The sequence below is a fragment of the Heterodontus francisci genome, chromosome 12, assembly GCF_036365525.1.
Source record: "Heterodontus francisci isolate sHetFra1 chromosome 12, sHetFra1.hap1, whole genome shotgun sequence".
NCBI classification, from domain to species: domain Eukaryota; kingdom Metazoa; phylum Chordata; class Chondrichthyes; order Heterodontiformes; family Heterodontidae; genus Heterodontus; species Heterodontus francisci.
The window spans coordinates 25,654,281-25,670,214 of record NC_090382.1 but is presented as its reverse complement, the minus strand read 5'-3'; the positions used below and the strand labels follow the sequence as shown (position 1 = coordinate 25,670,214).

The 15,934-nt window shown below is 45.9% G+C and overlaps 1 pseudogene; it reads left to right on the top strand.

Moving 5' to 3' along the window:
- The first annotated feature begins 7,156 nt into the window (after window positions 1-7,156).
- LOC137375686 (matrix metalloproteinase-21-like) overlaps window positions 7,157-15,934 on the top strand; it is a 45,846-nt pseudogene continuing 37,068 nt past the window's right edge.

Sequence of the window (15,934 nt, the reverse complement as noted above, 5' to 3'; positions counted from 1 at the left end):
TGACCTGGCCAATTCCTAGTGTATTGGTCATATATCCAATTGTTGTTTTGGGACTTGGCTGTATGCAAAATGACTGCTGCCTTTGCCTACATATTGACACTTACTGCACTTCAAAGTCATTCAGTGGCTGTGAAGCAGTTTGCGATGTTTCTGAGATATGGGATAAACTGCTGCCAAGGCACAAAGCTTTCTTTCAGCTGCTGACCTGTTTCAGTGGGCAACTGAAGAAGGGCTTAAGGGCTGAGGGCTACCTCCGCTGAGTCAATCCCAAGCTCACCCAAGTTCACACACTTTTCAAAAGGGACGACGGGATAGGGACCAGGAGTAGGAATCCTGACTGGTTTTCCCTCCTCAGCCCAGGAACACCAAAGCACCCAGCTGCTGCCTGGTTGAGCTCAGCTGTTTGAGCATCGAAGACGGTGATCAAATCTGGGACCTTCTAGGTCTGTAAGCCTCAATTTGCAGTCACATGTGGCTCAGTGACAGCATTCTAACCTCTGACTCAGAAAGTTGTGGGTTCAAGGTCCACTCCAGAGACTTGAGCACATAATCCATACTGGCATTTCAAAGGGAGTGTTGTGCTGTTGTTTGGATGTGGTCAAACCAAGGCCCTCTCAGGTGGGCTTAAAGATCTCATAGCACCATTTGAAGAAGAATAAGAGGGTGCTCCCTGGGGTCTTGGTTATTATTTATTAATCAATCAATGTTACTGAAACAATTATCTGGTCATATCTCATTGCTGTTCGTGTGATCTTGTTCTGTGCAAGTTGGCTGTCTAGTTTCCTGCATTTCAATAGTGTTGACACTTAAAAAAATGTATTTCATTGGCTGTAAAGTGCTTCGGGATGTTGTGTAGGTGCTATATAAATGCAAGTTCTTTCTTTCATTCCTTCTCACAGTGGATGGTGCACTTAACAACTGAGCTGTTGGGGAAACACCTGACTGTATTGCAAAAAAAAAGAAATTGCATTTTCTTCATAGCATTGATACTGAACGACGGTAGACTGAATAGGTTTTTAGGAATCCGGAAACTGCTTTCAAATACAACAGTTGATATGGCATGTGCAGCATATCACAGTAGGATAACAAAAATAGCAATCAGAATGCACGTGCAGAGCAAAGGCAAGTATCCCAAATCATTCTTGCCCTTCCCTGCAATTGATGCGAATTCATTCAGAAGGAAACAAGCAAGAAAATAAATAACACGTCGTAAAATGTTCATGTGGCAGGTGTGGATGTGAAGCTGCTACTTTTTTTTAGCTAACTTTGCATGTTGCAAGTAGACAAAGCAGTGTGTGCTGAGAAAGTATGAGAAACTGCAGTGCAGACTAAGCTTGAACAAGTGGAACAGGTATTGTATGTCTGTGTAACTGATGATGTACAAGCAACAAACTATGTGATGATGGATGGGATTAAGGGTTCTGATTGACTTGGTTTGGGATGTTAAGATTAAATTGACTTGCAAGTCATAAACTATATATTGGGGTGAGTTTTATACTGTCTCTGGACCGCTACAAGAACAGACTTAGCTTGGGCTAAAACTATTAAATCAAATTTATTATGAGAAATGAATGTATGCAGAAGCAACTTATATGTATATGTAAGAAATAGATACAATGGCTGAAAGGAAATTCCAAGAGCTGCGGACTGGGCCAATAGCCTCAAGATCTTTTTCTGCTGTTAGAGACTAGCAACCAGAAGGCTTCCAAGCCTAAAGACTATAGAGAGGCTGTAAGAGAAAGGGAGTCCTATCCTTTGTAGTATCCCTTGTCTTGTGTCTTCCCTCCTTCCACTCTCACTCCTTTCCTGACAACAAGGCCCTGTCGAGACCCCCTCCCAGCATCTTCCCTGGGTGCTGGGGGCCCATTCCTTCAGCCAGCTGTCACTTCCTGCCAGGTTCATCCTCAGCTGCAACACCTCTTCCCATCACTCATGGCAGTGTGAGTGACAGACACACCAAGACCAGTGTCAGTGATTTGATATTATTTCCTAATAGCAACTAGTGCCTGCATCTGGGCTTCCCTAATTCTGGCCTCTTGAGCATCCCCAATTTTAATCGCTCCACCATTGATGGCCACGCCTTCAGTTGCCTAGGCCCTAAGCTCTGGAATACCCTCCCTACACCTCTCTGTCTCTCCATCTTGCTTTCCTCCTTTAAGAGGCTTCTTAAAACCTATCTCTTTGACCAAGCTTTAGGTCATCTGTCCTAATATCTTATGTGGTACAGTGTCATGTTTTGTTTTATAATGCTCCTGTAAAGCACTTTGGGGTGTTTTATTACGTTAAAGGTGCAATATAAATATTAGTTGTTATTGTATAAATGTGAAAACAATGCTCCATTCAGTCTTACTTTGTAGCCAGAAAATTATTCTATTTAAATATTCAGAAATGTTACATGGCTCAAATTGTTCGAGAAAATAGTCAGTACAGGGAGCTTTTAAAGTCTCTCAAAGGAGCATGAATGGTGATTTCAAAAGATTATTTTATCCCAGCCTGAATAAGCCAGATTCCCGCCCCTCCCCCCGCCACACCGCCCCCGATTTTCCCCCATGTTTATGTCATAACAGTCTGAGAATTTTTGCCATCTTGTTTAACTGCAGAACTTGATTTAACAACAAAAACAAGGGACTGAATTTTGCGGCAAGGCTCGAGGTCCCGCCGCCAGGACCGGAAGCAGGAGCCATTGCCGCTCGGCGGGGGGGGGGTGGGGGTGGCGTGGGGAATGGCATGCTGGAGAATGGAATTCTGTGGTGGCAGGCCAACTAACTGCCGGGAGGTGGAGGAGCCACCAACTGTGGCGGTGTGAGGTCACGCCGCTGGAATTTCTGGCACCATATTTAAAGGGCTGCCGACACTCTCCCAAATTGTTCCTCTCATTAAGACTGCACCTACTGAAACCATAAGGAAGAAGGCTTGTGAAGGAATGGCAGAAGGAAGATTCCAGCTGACCCCACAGTTCAGTGAAACTGCCCTGCACGTTTTCCTCCAGGCTGCTCGAGCAAGGAGAGATGTCCTCTTCCCCTCGGATGAGAAGAGAAGGCATAACAAGTCTGGACGGAAATCCCAGGGGATGTCAGCAGCCAAGGGGTTATCCTTTGAACCCGCCTGCAGTGCCTCAAGAGCGTGAATGACCTCATGTGATCCACCAAGGTGAGTGCAACACATATTGTTTTCTTTACAGCTTTATTTGTGGCTATCCTTGAGGGTGTGATTGATAGAAAGGGAATGCCAACCCAGTCGTGGCAATGGCCAAGCGGCAAAATTGCCTGTCATAGGCATGACATCCTCGTGGTGAATGGCCCCAGTCCATCAGAGTTGACTCCAGATTTACCGTTTCTGAGTAGTCACATGCAGGTGGCAAACCTGGGGCACCATCATGAACAGCCAGGCTGCCACCAGCACAGACATTGTGCGTGTCTTTGGCGGGTGACTAATAATGAATCATTTATGTACTTTCAGGAGAAGTCTGCGCACAATGCCAAAGAAAGGGCCAAGACCAGCGGCGGCGTCCCTTACCTCGCCATCCTGATCTCGATGGAGGAGGAGGCTCTTGAACTCGGAGAGCAGCATGGGGAATCATTCTATTGCAGAAGATGAGACAGGAATGGAGACACAAGAGAGTGACTGGCCTAATGGATGGGCACAAGAGAGCGTCTGCAGAAGACGAGGTATAGTGCTCATGTGTCCACCACTGGTCACCTGGAGCTCCACACTAGGAGTATTCTGAAGGATGTTATTGAATACGCATTACCCTCTAATTAATCTCCTCTCTCACGCAGGTCAAACACAAGACCAGACAGCTCCAGAGACTGAGGAACAGCCACCTATCCCTGAGGAGGAGGAGGGAGCTTCAGAGGGTGCATCATCACAACATTCCCCTGCATCCTTCACCAGTGCAGATACTCTCACGTTGGTGGGTATCTGGTTGTGAGTAGATCTGGGGGCACAACCTGGGGAGCATGCCACAGATATGCCTGAGCGGCTGATGGAGCAGTGACAGCTGAGGCCACCGAAATTCGGAGGTCTGTGGAGAGCCAGGGCAATGCTGACCCTCTGGCTGATGACATGCCTCTGGAGTTGTTAGGAAGGCGGCAGAGAACATTTGGTGGATCTTTCAGAGGCTGTGCGCGCCCGAGCACAGATGATGGAAGAGTCCATTCCAGGCGCTGAGTGCCGCCATGTCTCTGGTGTGTGCGCACTTGGCTTCCTCCAGCAAGAGATTGGTCACCCTCATGGAGACCCAGATCCAGCAGACCACACAGTGGATGCTGGAGATGTACGCAGACCTGCATGCACCACCACTTCCATAAGCTTTGTGGATAAATGACTGGGTGAGAGAGAGGGGGCAAGATGCCTCACCACCAGGTCCTCAGAGACCTCAGGTGAGCAGGGAGGTACACATGTACCTTGAAAGAGAGGAGCAACAGCTGCCTGATGTATCTGGGGGCTCCTCTCAGGACATTCCTGGTGTGGGCGGTGGATTCTTAGCCCCTCCATCAGTTCACCCGCACCTCACCTAGCTGCAATAACACAGGAGGCTCCTTGTCTTGAGCAGAAGGTCCTCAATATGCCTGGGCCCTCCAGGCCTCAGGCAGCCACAGGACGATGGCCAAGGTCATCTAAAGTCACGGAGCAGCAAGGCCAGAAGCCTGCCTCCACCTCAACTGACAGCACAGGGGGTGCGCAAGGTAGGAGCAGACGTAAGAGATTTAAAAAGAGCAACTAGCTGCACTCGGATTCATGGGTTAATATTTTGTTAAAGAATGCTGCCTTGCAATCTTTTTGTTCTCCAATAAATATGGAATGTGGCAAAAAAAAGGTAACCTTTCATTTCTTGCAGGCCACTGGGCTTCAAACAGTGTGATGGGAGGGTCTACACCATGTGCAGTCGATGCATTCCCCATTTCACAATGTCTTAATGGGTGCAAGTATGTGGTAAGGGCAATGAAGGAAGCAGGAAAGCTGCATCTGTAATGGATTGCTTGGATCTGTTAGTAAGGATCACCTGAAACATGCCTGTATTAGTGCATCCCGAGCTTCCCTTGCGCATATCTCAGTGCACTTTGCATGTGGTCCCTGAGATACTTCATCATGTAATGTCTGGTCAATATCTCCCTCCATATCCTCATTGTTGGAGACGGCATTGTGCTCCATTGGAGAAGGCATTGTGCTCCATGATATCCTCATTGGTCAAGGCCTCTCCCCTTGTAGCGCCAGGTTGTGCAGAGCATAGCACAATATCACGATATGTGACTCCCTTGCTGAAGCATACTGAAGAGTGCCGCCAGATTGATCGAGGCATCTGAACCACATCTTCAGAAGCCTGATGGCCTTCTTGATGTTTGCTCGAGTTGTCCTGTGGCAGGTGCTGAACCTCTCCTCTGCATTTGTGCCTAGGTTCCTCAGAGCCATCTCTTTATTGGTATCCATCCTTGAAGGCGTGGGGGGTGGGGGGGGTGTCTGAAAAGGTCTGGCACCTGGGACTGCCTTCGTATGTAGGCGTTATGACTGCTTCTGGGAACTGTGCACGTATGTGCATGAACTATTTGCGGTGGTCGTAGGCCAGTTGTACATTGAGCAAGTGGAAGCCGTTCCTGCTGATGAAGGTTGTCTGTTGGAGCTTTAACAGCCAAATGCATGCACTCGATGACACCCTGCACCTGAGGGAATCCAGTGACGGTCCCAAATCCAGTGGTCCTCTCAGCATGAATGTCTGGATTAGTGCCAAGGCGCACTTATTGACAGGCCCTCTTGAAGATGGTACTGGTGACCATCTTGATGCAGCAATGAGCAGCAGACTGGGAATCCCATACATATCTCAAGTGGATTCCTGAAATGATCCTAAAAGGTAGAAATTCAATGCCACGGTGACCTTCAGCACCGCTGACAAAGGGTGGCCACCACTTCCCATGGGGCTGAGCTCATCCTCCATCATGGTAAACAGCTCTGTGATGGCCTCCCTGGAGAGGCGGAATCTTCAGTGACACTGCTGCTCTGACATTTGAAGGTAGCTGAGCCTTAGATGGTAGACCCTCTCTGGTGGTGTCCTCTTCTGCACATGTGAGACTGGTTGCGTGCCCCTCTGTACCTTTTTCCTGCATTCCCCTGCCGCCCCTAACACCACCACCCCCCCTCCACCGAGGCTGAAGCTCCTGGTGGCCCTCAGGTTGCTACTGCCCAGCCCATTGTGTTGTTTAGAACTAAACAGCGCTATTTAATTTTTTTAAGAATGCTGTTGTTTTAAAGGTGAGAAGTGATTGACTTCAATTCATGCAGATTACCAACACTGCTGCTCAATAACGCATCAAGTCCCACTCACTGATCATGCTTGTCATTTTCAACTTGACGATACTTTGCCCTTCTAGGTGTTGCTTCAAAATCCTTCTCCTCATCTTCAAGTCCCTGCACATTTTCGCTGCTCCCTACCTTTGCAGCCTCTGCTCCATTCCTATGTCTCAGCTTATTCTCTTCTGGATATCTGTGCTTTTCCCCTCCAGCCCTCACGTCTCTTCCACCAACAAAGGCACAGGCTTCATTAATGTCACATCCCCTCACAGCCACACACCACCACCAACATCTCCATACCCTTATGATCTCTTCCTATACCCCTCCACTTTACTACATCTCCCCACCCTCAAAATCATCCTTAAAACCTACCTTCATTTTTTGACTGTTCCTTCAGCAGCCTACTTTAACTCCTCTCCCTATTCCTGTTCATCTACAGTCCCCTCCCAAACTATAAAGACCCCTTTGAGCCTACAAGTGCAAGTTATTGTGGCTGTTGCTGGCTATTTAATTACGCCACCTTGTGGCCCTGGGCAATGAGTGTTTGTACACTGCATATCAGTTGCAAATCTGCTGAATTCCAACAGAAAGAATTAAACTAAAAAATCCCTGGCAGTGAATGAGTATTGTATTTCTTCCTTTTAAGAGAGGAGTAGGAAGGGTTCATTTTAAAGGAGTTTTTTTTCAGCCTGTAAGTTTTAATCATATCCCTGCCTCTGTCAGTCCAGGACTGTGGGCGTGCTCTGACTGAACGTCATTGGGAGGGAGTGAAGGAAGGAGGGTGAAATCATTCTTAAAAAGTCAGCCTACAGACCAGCTGCCAGCAGAAATTCTCCACTAGTCGCAGGCACAGAGTGCCAGGACCAGAAAGATGCAGCTACCCATCTCCCTGACCCTTGTGGCCGCCTTGTTTTGCTTCACTGCGTTGATGCCCGGTAAAGCGGAGCCGGTCTTCAAGGAAAGGGATCACTCTGACACGCAGCTTAACAACCACCGTGCTCCCCGCGTCCTCACCATCCAAACAGCAGAGGTGAGAGAGCAGAGATCACTTCTTCCAATCCTGATTTATATGGGAGTTGACGAGTTCGGGAGGAACCTAAACACTGATCGTTCATTTAAAATTGTGTTGTCAGCTTTGCAGTTGAGGCTGCCAGGTTCTACACCTGCAAGTTAGTTATTTGTCTTTTTAATTTTTGCTTTGTTGCCATTACTTGCTGGTATCCTGTTTTGCCTGAGTTAGCATGATGTTGGTCAGAAAACACATCGACCCATTTCCAGTGTTGCCGCATGTAGATTTTTTTAATTTAGAGACAGGATCCTGGGGTTATGAGCAACTGGTACTGGGGCTGAAGTTATACTGCACTTGGTGCAAAGTCAAAACAGTGAGCCCCATGAGGCATCTAGTTGCAATTTGTGTGTAATGATTGGCTTTGTGACCCTTTGTTACTCTTAGCTGCGATTTATTTTTGATTGTGTATGCTCTTCAGGAGAAATGTGTCTGTGTACATTTCACAGTAAAAAATCCTTTCTATTTAAAAGGGTGGTAAACTTTAATTTAAGCTCTCCCCCATTCGTCAGGTTTCTCCCCCAAAGGCACTGACTCGTGCCAGGGTACGGTTTCACAGATACCAGTCACCTTCAAGACCCTTACTAAATTGGCCATTGTCAAACCTGATTCTGTCTTCACCCAAAGTCAGTGGACACATAATTTTGGCAAGGAATCCCAAATGGCAATCAGACCCCTGACTGATCTTTCCCATCCTCCAGCCGGCAGTGGTTCCACTCAGCCTTTCAGCCGAGAGTGGCTAATTAAGCATAGTCTGGCAATCAATCTTTGCAAGAATGGATCAGCTATGCACTTGCTTTACGAGCTGAACCACTGAGGGAGCTTAGCATCTTTTTCCCCATTCTGTATCGTACATTTATTTGTTCTGACTCAAACAGATCTGGAGGAAATATCTCTTCATTAACACCATCAAATGCTTTTAACAGTTTAAGTGCCTCAATCAGATCACCCCTCAATCTTCTGGACTGAAGGGAATTCAACCCAAGTTTACGCATCTGTCCTCGTAATTTAACCTTCTAAGTCCAAGCATCATCCTGGTGAATATGTGCTAACCTTCTCCAAGGCCAATATATGCTTTCTGAGGTGCTGTGTAAAAACTGAAGAAAGTCCTCCAAATGGGGTCTCGTTAAGGCTCTATCAGCCTGAGATCTTACCAAACTCTGTGACTCACTGCCACCATAGATAAGGCAGTTATCTCACTAAAGCAATGGTGAAACCTAAGAATTGATCTCTGAAGCTACACAATAGCTCCAGTGACATTGACATGTCATAGAACTATTCAAAGCTGAAACCAGGAGTTAATATTGCTGCACAGTGGCTAGCTGGTCTTAAACAAACTTTTATGCTTGTCAAGTTTATGGATATCCATGATGGGGAATGGAATGCCTCTGCACCCCGTGCCCCCAGCCCAAAGTTCCCGACACTAGTAACAGCATTAAACTCTCTCATGTCAGGTACAATAGTTAGCTGCAGAGAAAGGCTTCCTCTACTCTGCTGTATAGCCTTTGATCAAAATCAATTGTTGCTCATTTACTTCCAAAAAGAGTATCAGTTTGAGAACGGGACTGGAGTTTAAAGGGATATAGAAGGGGATGGCTCCTGTACCGCTGGGACTGGGGATTAGGTTGGTAGAGGGACATATGTCCTCTCTCTGGTAGTAGCAATCTGGAATTCCATCCTCCAAAAGGTTGTGTACGCTGGGACAATTTTGTTGAGTAAGGGTATCACAGCTATGGAGCTAAGGTGGGTGAATGGAGCTGAGATACAGATCAGGTATGAACTAATTGAATGGCAGAGCAGACCCAGACAGCTCAATGGTCTTTGCCTGTTCCTATGAGGGTACCGAGCATGTTGGACATGTTGAGGAGGGATAAATTTTACTTGATAACCTTTGAGAATGAGGGAGTTTGCTCAGGGAACAAAATGGACAATGTAGAGGCCATGAGAGGCAGGTTGCACTAGAGCTATGAAAGATTTGGGCTTGATAGGAAACTTAGCCCTTTCTGATACACTCAACAAGCAACTTCCTCCATTTGCCACAGCAAAGAAAGCAAAGAACATGCACTTAAATAGACCCTTGCCACATCCCCTCAGAAATGTCCCAATGGGGATTTAGTAACCCTGGCACTGAGTTTCACATGACTGGATAACAAGTCGGGAATTTGAGGGTGATGGTCACCATGCCCACGTAACATGGATAGGATTTTGGCAGCAGAATTCTGATTGAGTTTATTTCTGATATGTGTTCATTGCCATTTCTATCAGTCTCCAAAGTAATTTTGTTTTTAAATAACAAACTATCACCTAAAGAGAGTTAAGAATTATGTACTGTTAAAATATTCCCCCCAGGAATATTTGAAAAAATTTGGCTGGGGTGAACCTGTCGATTGGGAAAGTCAAGTGTCAGGGAAGGACTCAGCTCCGCAACAGGAAAACCCAGCTCCCCGAGATGTGCCTCAGATCATGACTGAAGGAATTTCTGGAGACCCTGCCACAAAGGATAGGCTGAAGGAGCCCAATGACAACGTTTCTTACCTTCAGAATCTCAAGGAGTTCCAGAAAGCCAACAGGTTGAGTCCCACTGGAATCCTCGACAATGCCACCCTTAATGTAATGAACCTGCCTCGTTGTGGCGTGCCCGATAAGATGCTGCTGGAGAATGGTTCCCTCTCAAACGTGATGTCACACAACGAGTCAGACAGCACGCATGCCAATGGCGCCGAGAGTGGCTCAAACTCCACCTGGCCTGCCACAAACCCAAAATCCGCACGGAAGAAGCGTTTCCTTGCCAGTCTGGTGGAGCACGCCAGAAGGAAGCGAGACAGCTTGGATGCCCTTGGAGGAGCCGCTAGCAGCCTGGGCTTCTCGAAGAGAAAGCTGAAGTGGCGACTGATGGATGAGGCCTTCACAATCCAAATGAGTGTTGAGCAGCAGAAAAATATCCTCAGGCTGGCCTTCCGCATGTGGAGTGAGGTGACGCCACTGGAGTTCGAGGAGGACTTGGTTTCCCTTCCTGCTGACGTTGATATTTAGCTGGGCTTTGGAACAGGTAAAACTAAATGTACACACACTAGCGTGCGGACTTTTAAGTTATCATGAGTATCCCAGAGTTAAATTCCGATCTGAGTTGTCTGCCCTAAGCAGTGGTGTCAGACTCTCAGGGCTATGGAAAATACAGGCTCCACCCTCGTCAACAATACATATCGACCCTTGCTGGAAAGGAGCATGGGTTGGCATTGATGGTGTATAGGAAGGGGCTGGGCTACAAGGCTTTTACATCCTTATCACCTGGGTTCACTTGTGAGCAATGCCAATGGTGGTGGACAGCAGAGAGTACTCATAGTACATGGACCCAAACGTGAATTGCCATCAAGTGAGGAGAATGGGAGGATCTAAGAACAGGAGAATCCCCTCACTTAGCCTAATCATAATGACGCATAAATGGAACCACTGGTCTATAGAGACTGAAAAGTCACATTAGTGGAATTTTAAACCCCAAAAAAACAGGCGGAGGGGGGGTCATGTGGCAGGTCAAGGTGTTAAAAATCTGAATCTTGACCCCCCCCCAATCCACCTCCATCCTGCCCACTTCCGATTTTAATGGAGGCGGACACAGCGGAGCAGGCAATAAGCCAGTTCCAGGAAACTTTGGGTTTCCTATTGATCCCTTGGTGCCAACACTTTACAGTGCCAATACAATTGTGTTTCTCACACTTGTTAAAGGTGAGGGATGGCAGTAGTGGGCAACGGGACACTTCCTATCAATGTTAAGTGCATGCAATTCGAGGCAAGGCAAAGCTCCCCTTACTCTGCCGCAACAAAATGTCCCAGAAGTGCACCACTTACTGACTCTGCAACCTTCCCCATACCTGCCATCCTGTAGCCTCCCTGAGCAAGAGGGTAAAATTAGTGCTAACGGTGGAGCAGTTTTTTGTGCGGTGTGCCATGCCCACTGGGAATTTATTTAAGAACTTTAAACTCACTTGATGTAGGACCCTGACTGGTAAAGGAGAATGTCATCCTTTCAATTTGGGCTAGATTCCAAACCAAGGTGTAAAACCAGTGTCTAATCCATTGCCCCACCCAGTGCCTGTAATTTGGCACATGAAGAGTACTTGCTCCCTGGCACTCTCCCAAAAGATAATGGCGGTGTGAAAGTGCATTGGATTATAATCAAATAAAGATATAAATAGTATTGAAACAGCCTTTTTATGCTGCGTGATAATAATTGTGCTTTGATGATAGTCTTGCCTCTTAACGTTTGTCCACCGGACACCAGATATCATACTTTGTTGCAAACTTTATGAGAAAGAGAAAAAGCCAGGGCTTTTCATTTTGATTTCTCCTGACCTGTCGCCTGAAATTTACAAGCAGATTACTGACCTGTAATTGATCACAGGGTTTTACAACCAGCTACAATAAGCTGAAGCCCCATAGGGAGCATTCGAGCAGTGGTCTTAAACGGACAGCCTAGATTAGCAGTTGAACATCATAAGCATGCTCCGTGTGCAGCCAAACAGGTATTTAACATTTGCATTATGTTGTACTTTTTATATTAGTGAGTCTCACGATGCCTCAAGCAATGAATTAATTCTTTAAAGGTGACAGCTGTTGTGAAAGTTAATTTCTAACGTCAGAATGAATATTATTAGTTGGAAAAGCAATAAATATATCCCTCAGTGTATGTCATGAATAACATCGCAACAAAGGTTGTCTCTCTAAAAAGGAGCTATTGGAAAATATCACAGAAAATGTCATCTTACAGAGCACCAAGCCAGAAGGGAACTTGCATGTGAGTCTGAGCTCCCTGATCAAGATTAATCTCTCAAACAGGACTTGTATTTATATAGGGTCTTTCACTATCTCAGTACATGCCTAAGTGCTTTGAAGTGTAGTTACTGTTGTAATGTAGGAAACACAGTAGGTAATTTGTGCACAGCAAGCTCCCACAAACAGCAATGGGTCATGTTACCAGATAATCTGTCTTTAAAGCTGTTGCTGGAGGGATAAATTATTGGCCAGGATATGAGGATGAGCTCCCCAGCTCTTCATCGAACTAATGTCATGGGATCTCTTACGTTCACCTGAGAACTCAGATGGGGCCTCGGTTTAATGTCTCATCCAAAAGACGGCACCTCTGAGAATGCAGAGCTCCCTCGGTACCATACTAGCGTGTCAGCCCGGATTTAGGGAAAGTCATGGGCTGCAGGTGTGCAGAGTGTTCACACTGCCTGCAAACTGCCACCTTTCATCTGTGCCAGTGAACCTCATTAAAAGCTTGTTTTACATTTTGAACAACTGAAGGTGATGTGAAAGGATAAAAGGGGAGAAAAAAAAGAATGAACAGAGAAACATGAGATAATTACCTACCACCACTTTTAGAATGGATTGACTCCACCTTGCTATCCTTTTGAGGCATAGAGTTCTCAAAGCACTTTATAATACATGACTGATAGTCCCTGACAATTCTTGTAAGCCTATATTATTGAAGTATATAGGCCAGGTTAACTCCTTCACTGCCACAGCCTTATTAGGGTTGCCTTCTGTGTGGTGCTAACCTTTTTTTTTAACCCAAACTTGAACATCTTCTGAACTGAATGAAAATAGTTATTTGCATACACTACATAAATCTCGAGTGGTCAAAATTCCACTTCCCTGAAAGGCTGCATATAAGCAAAGGGTTCAATGAATAGACAGTGGGAATGTGCTGTTTTCCATGTCAGCCATGGAGGATAGGCTTGTCCTTAAAGGAGAACCTATGTTAATCTGGCCGGTTTCTATGGGGCTGAGATGGGATAGGCATCATCCTCTGTCAGGTACACTCTGACTCCGACTTAACAAGAGGATTAAATGGCTCAGTACTGGATCCCAGCCAGACTGGGAAAGATGCCAGCTCCCTGTCAACTCTGGTGGCTGCTGGGCAAAGACGGCCCAAACAAATATGTCAGCGAAACTGGTTTTATCCATCTGGGACAACTGACACAACTGGTCCCCAAAAGGCTGCCAGATCTAAGAACATCTCCACCCAGATAAAAAATATTTTAGCTGTGTTTACAGTAGCCTTTTAGTTCAGGCCAACATCCCTGAATCAGCTGCTGGTGTTTATGATATTAAAAGTCTGCTTTTCTTTAACCAAGAGCAGAGACTCTGGGAGCTTGACTCACTGATACAAGGCATCCTGAAATCTGCATTTAAAATGAAGTGTATAAAAACCTTTAAATAATTTTGCTTTCATACCCAATCTTTCCTTACAGTGCCCTGCTCCCTACAATTTAACACCCCTCTCCAATGCCCCCTAAATGTCTTCAGGCTGAATAGTTGCTGCGGAACACATCAATCAATAAAAGGGGCAGAGACTTTATGGCAGAACATGCTTTTTCTAGAGCTGAACCAGCTCCGCACATCCCCTGTATCACAAACCAAAATTGCCTTGTAATGCATTGCTCATGACCCTGAAACTAAGTCCCTTTTGCTTCAACATCACGTAACAGATGAGGTACAATGGGGAGACTTAGAACAAAAAAGGTCGGCATTCAAAGGAAAGAAGGACACACTCAAGGCACACAGGCTTGATCTTCACACCTGCAGAGAACAGGCATGTGGTAATCAATCTACCCTGCACAGGTGCCGTCCCCAAAAATTCCATTAACACCGAAAAGAGATTATTGTTCTGTACTGAGTTTCTTCGTAATCATAATGACAATGAAGAGTTTACGACTGAACTGGAATCTTACTGTGTTCAATAACAACAGCAAATTGCAGTTATTTTGCACCTTCAATATAGAAAAATGTCCCAAAGCCTTTCTCAGAGGCATAATCCAAAAAAAAAATTGACACAGAGCCAAAGAAAAAGATATTAAGATCACCTGAACAAAGGGGTGGTTTTTAAGGAGGGACTTGAAAGAGGTGAGGTGAGTGGAGAAACTATGGGGTTTTGGGATAGAAATGCAGAGCATGGTTTGAAGGCACAGCCACCAATCGTGGGTGACGGGATATGGGTTGCACAAGAGGTTAGAGACAGAGGATTGCAGAGTTTTGCAAGGGGTTTTAGGGCAGGAGGAAGTTATGGAGATACGAAGAGTCAGATACATGAATTAAACAAGATGAGAATTTTAGAATTGAGGTACTGGGGACTGGGACTTAATGTAGGTTAATGAGAACAGTGGTGATTGGTACGGGATTGGGATACAGGCAAGAGTTTTTGGATGGGCTAAAGTTAGTGAGGGTGGAAGATGGGAGGCCAGCCAAAGTGTATTGGAATAGTCAAGTCTCGAATTGATAGCGTGGATGAGGGTAGAGGCAAATGCATATTATGGAGATAGAAGTAGGTGATGGACAGGATATAAGGTCAAAAGTTCAGCTCAGGATCGAATAGGAAGGTAAGGTTGTAAACAAATGTGCTCAGCCGGAGACATTGATCGCGACAGAGGATAGAATCAGGAACAAGTCCGCGGAGAGGGCTGAAGACAATAGCTTCAGTCTTCCCAATGGTTAACTGGAGGGCATTATGCCTCATCCAAGACTGGATAATAGGCAAGCAGTCTGATATCACTGAGACAGTGCAGGTATTAAGGCAGGTGGTGGAGAGGTAGAACTGGGTGTCATCCGCATACATATGGAAGGTGACCCCATTTCTTTGGATTATGTCACGAAGGAGCAGCATGTAGATGAGGAAGAGGAGGAGGCCAAGAATAGTTTCTTGGGGGACACGAGACGTAATGATGCAGGGACTGGAAGAAAAGCAATTGCTGGAGGTGCTTTGGCTATGATTGGATAGTTAATAGTGGAACCAATTGAGGGTAGTTCCACAAAACTGGATAACGGCAGAAGGGAATTGCAGGAGAATGATTTGATCAACCTTGTCAAAGGCTGCAGAAGAATTGGGCAAGATGAGGAGTTTTAACGCATCAAGGTCACAATGACAGAAAATATAATTTGTTCCTTTTGTTAGGGCTGTTTCAGTGCTGTGTGTGGAGAAGAAATATGATTGGAGTGATTCATAAAGAGAGCCGCACGAAGAATGGGAACAGATTTGGAATGCAATGATAAATTCAAAGAGTTTGGCAAGGGAATTGAGTTTTAAGACGGAGCACTTGTTTGCAAGGACAGAGATGTCCAGGGTACATTTTTTAATGAAGAGGTAATGACTCAGATTCTGAAAGGAAGGGGGCAGTGCCTGAGGAGTAAACTATTTACAATGTCAGCTAGCATCGGGGCCAGGAACAGAAGTTAGATGGTTAGCAACTTAGTCGGGATCAAGGTGATTCTCTTCAGAGATGGTGTAAGAGATGGTGGTCCTCAAGGGAAGATTTGGCTTTGGCATCAAGGAGAAGGGTAAAGCAGCAGAGGCAATCTTGGTATTAATCCTGATGACAAAGAAGTCCATGAGCTACTCACATGCTGGAGTGAGATTGGAGGGTGCAGTAGGTGGGATTTAAGATGATGGTTGGTAGTTGAGAAAATGGGTTTATTCTTGCTGTCAGGATGATCCTGGAGTACCGGAGGATTTTGGCGGAGGAGAGACCCAATACCATGTCGTCCAGCCAGATCAATAGCTCAATGATTCAACCAGTTGAGCACCAC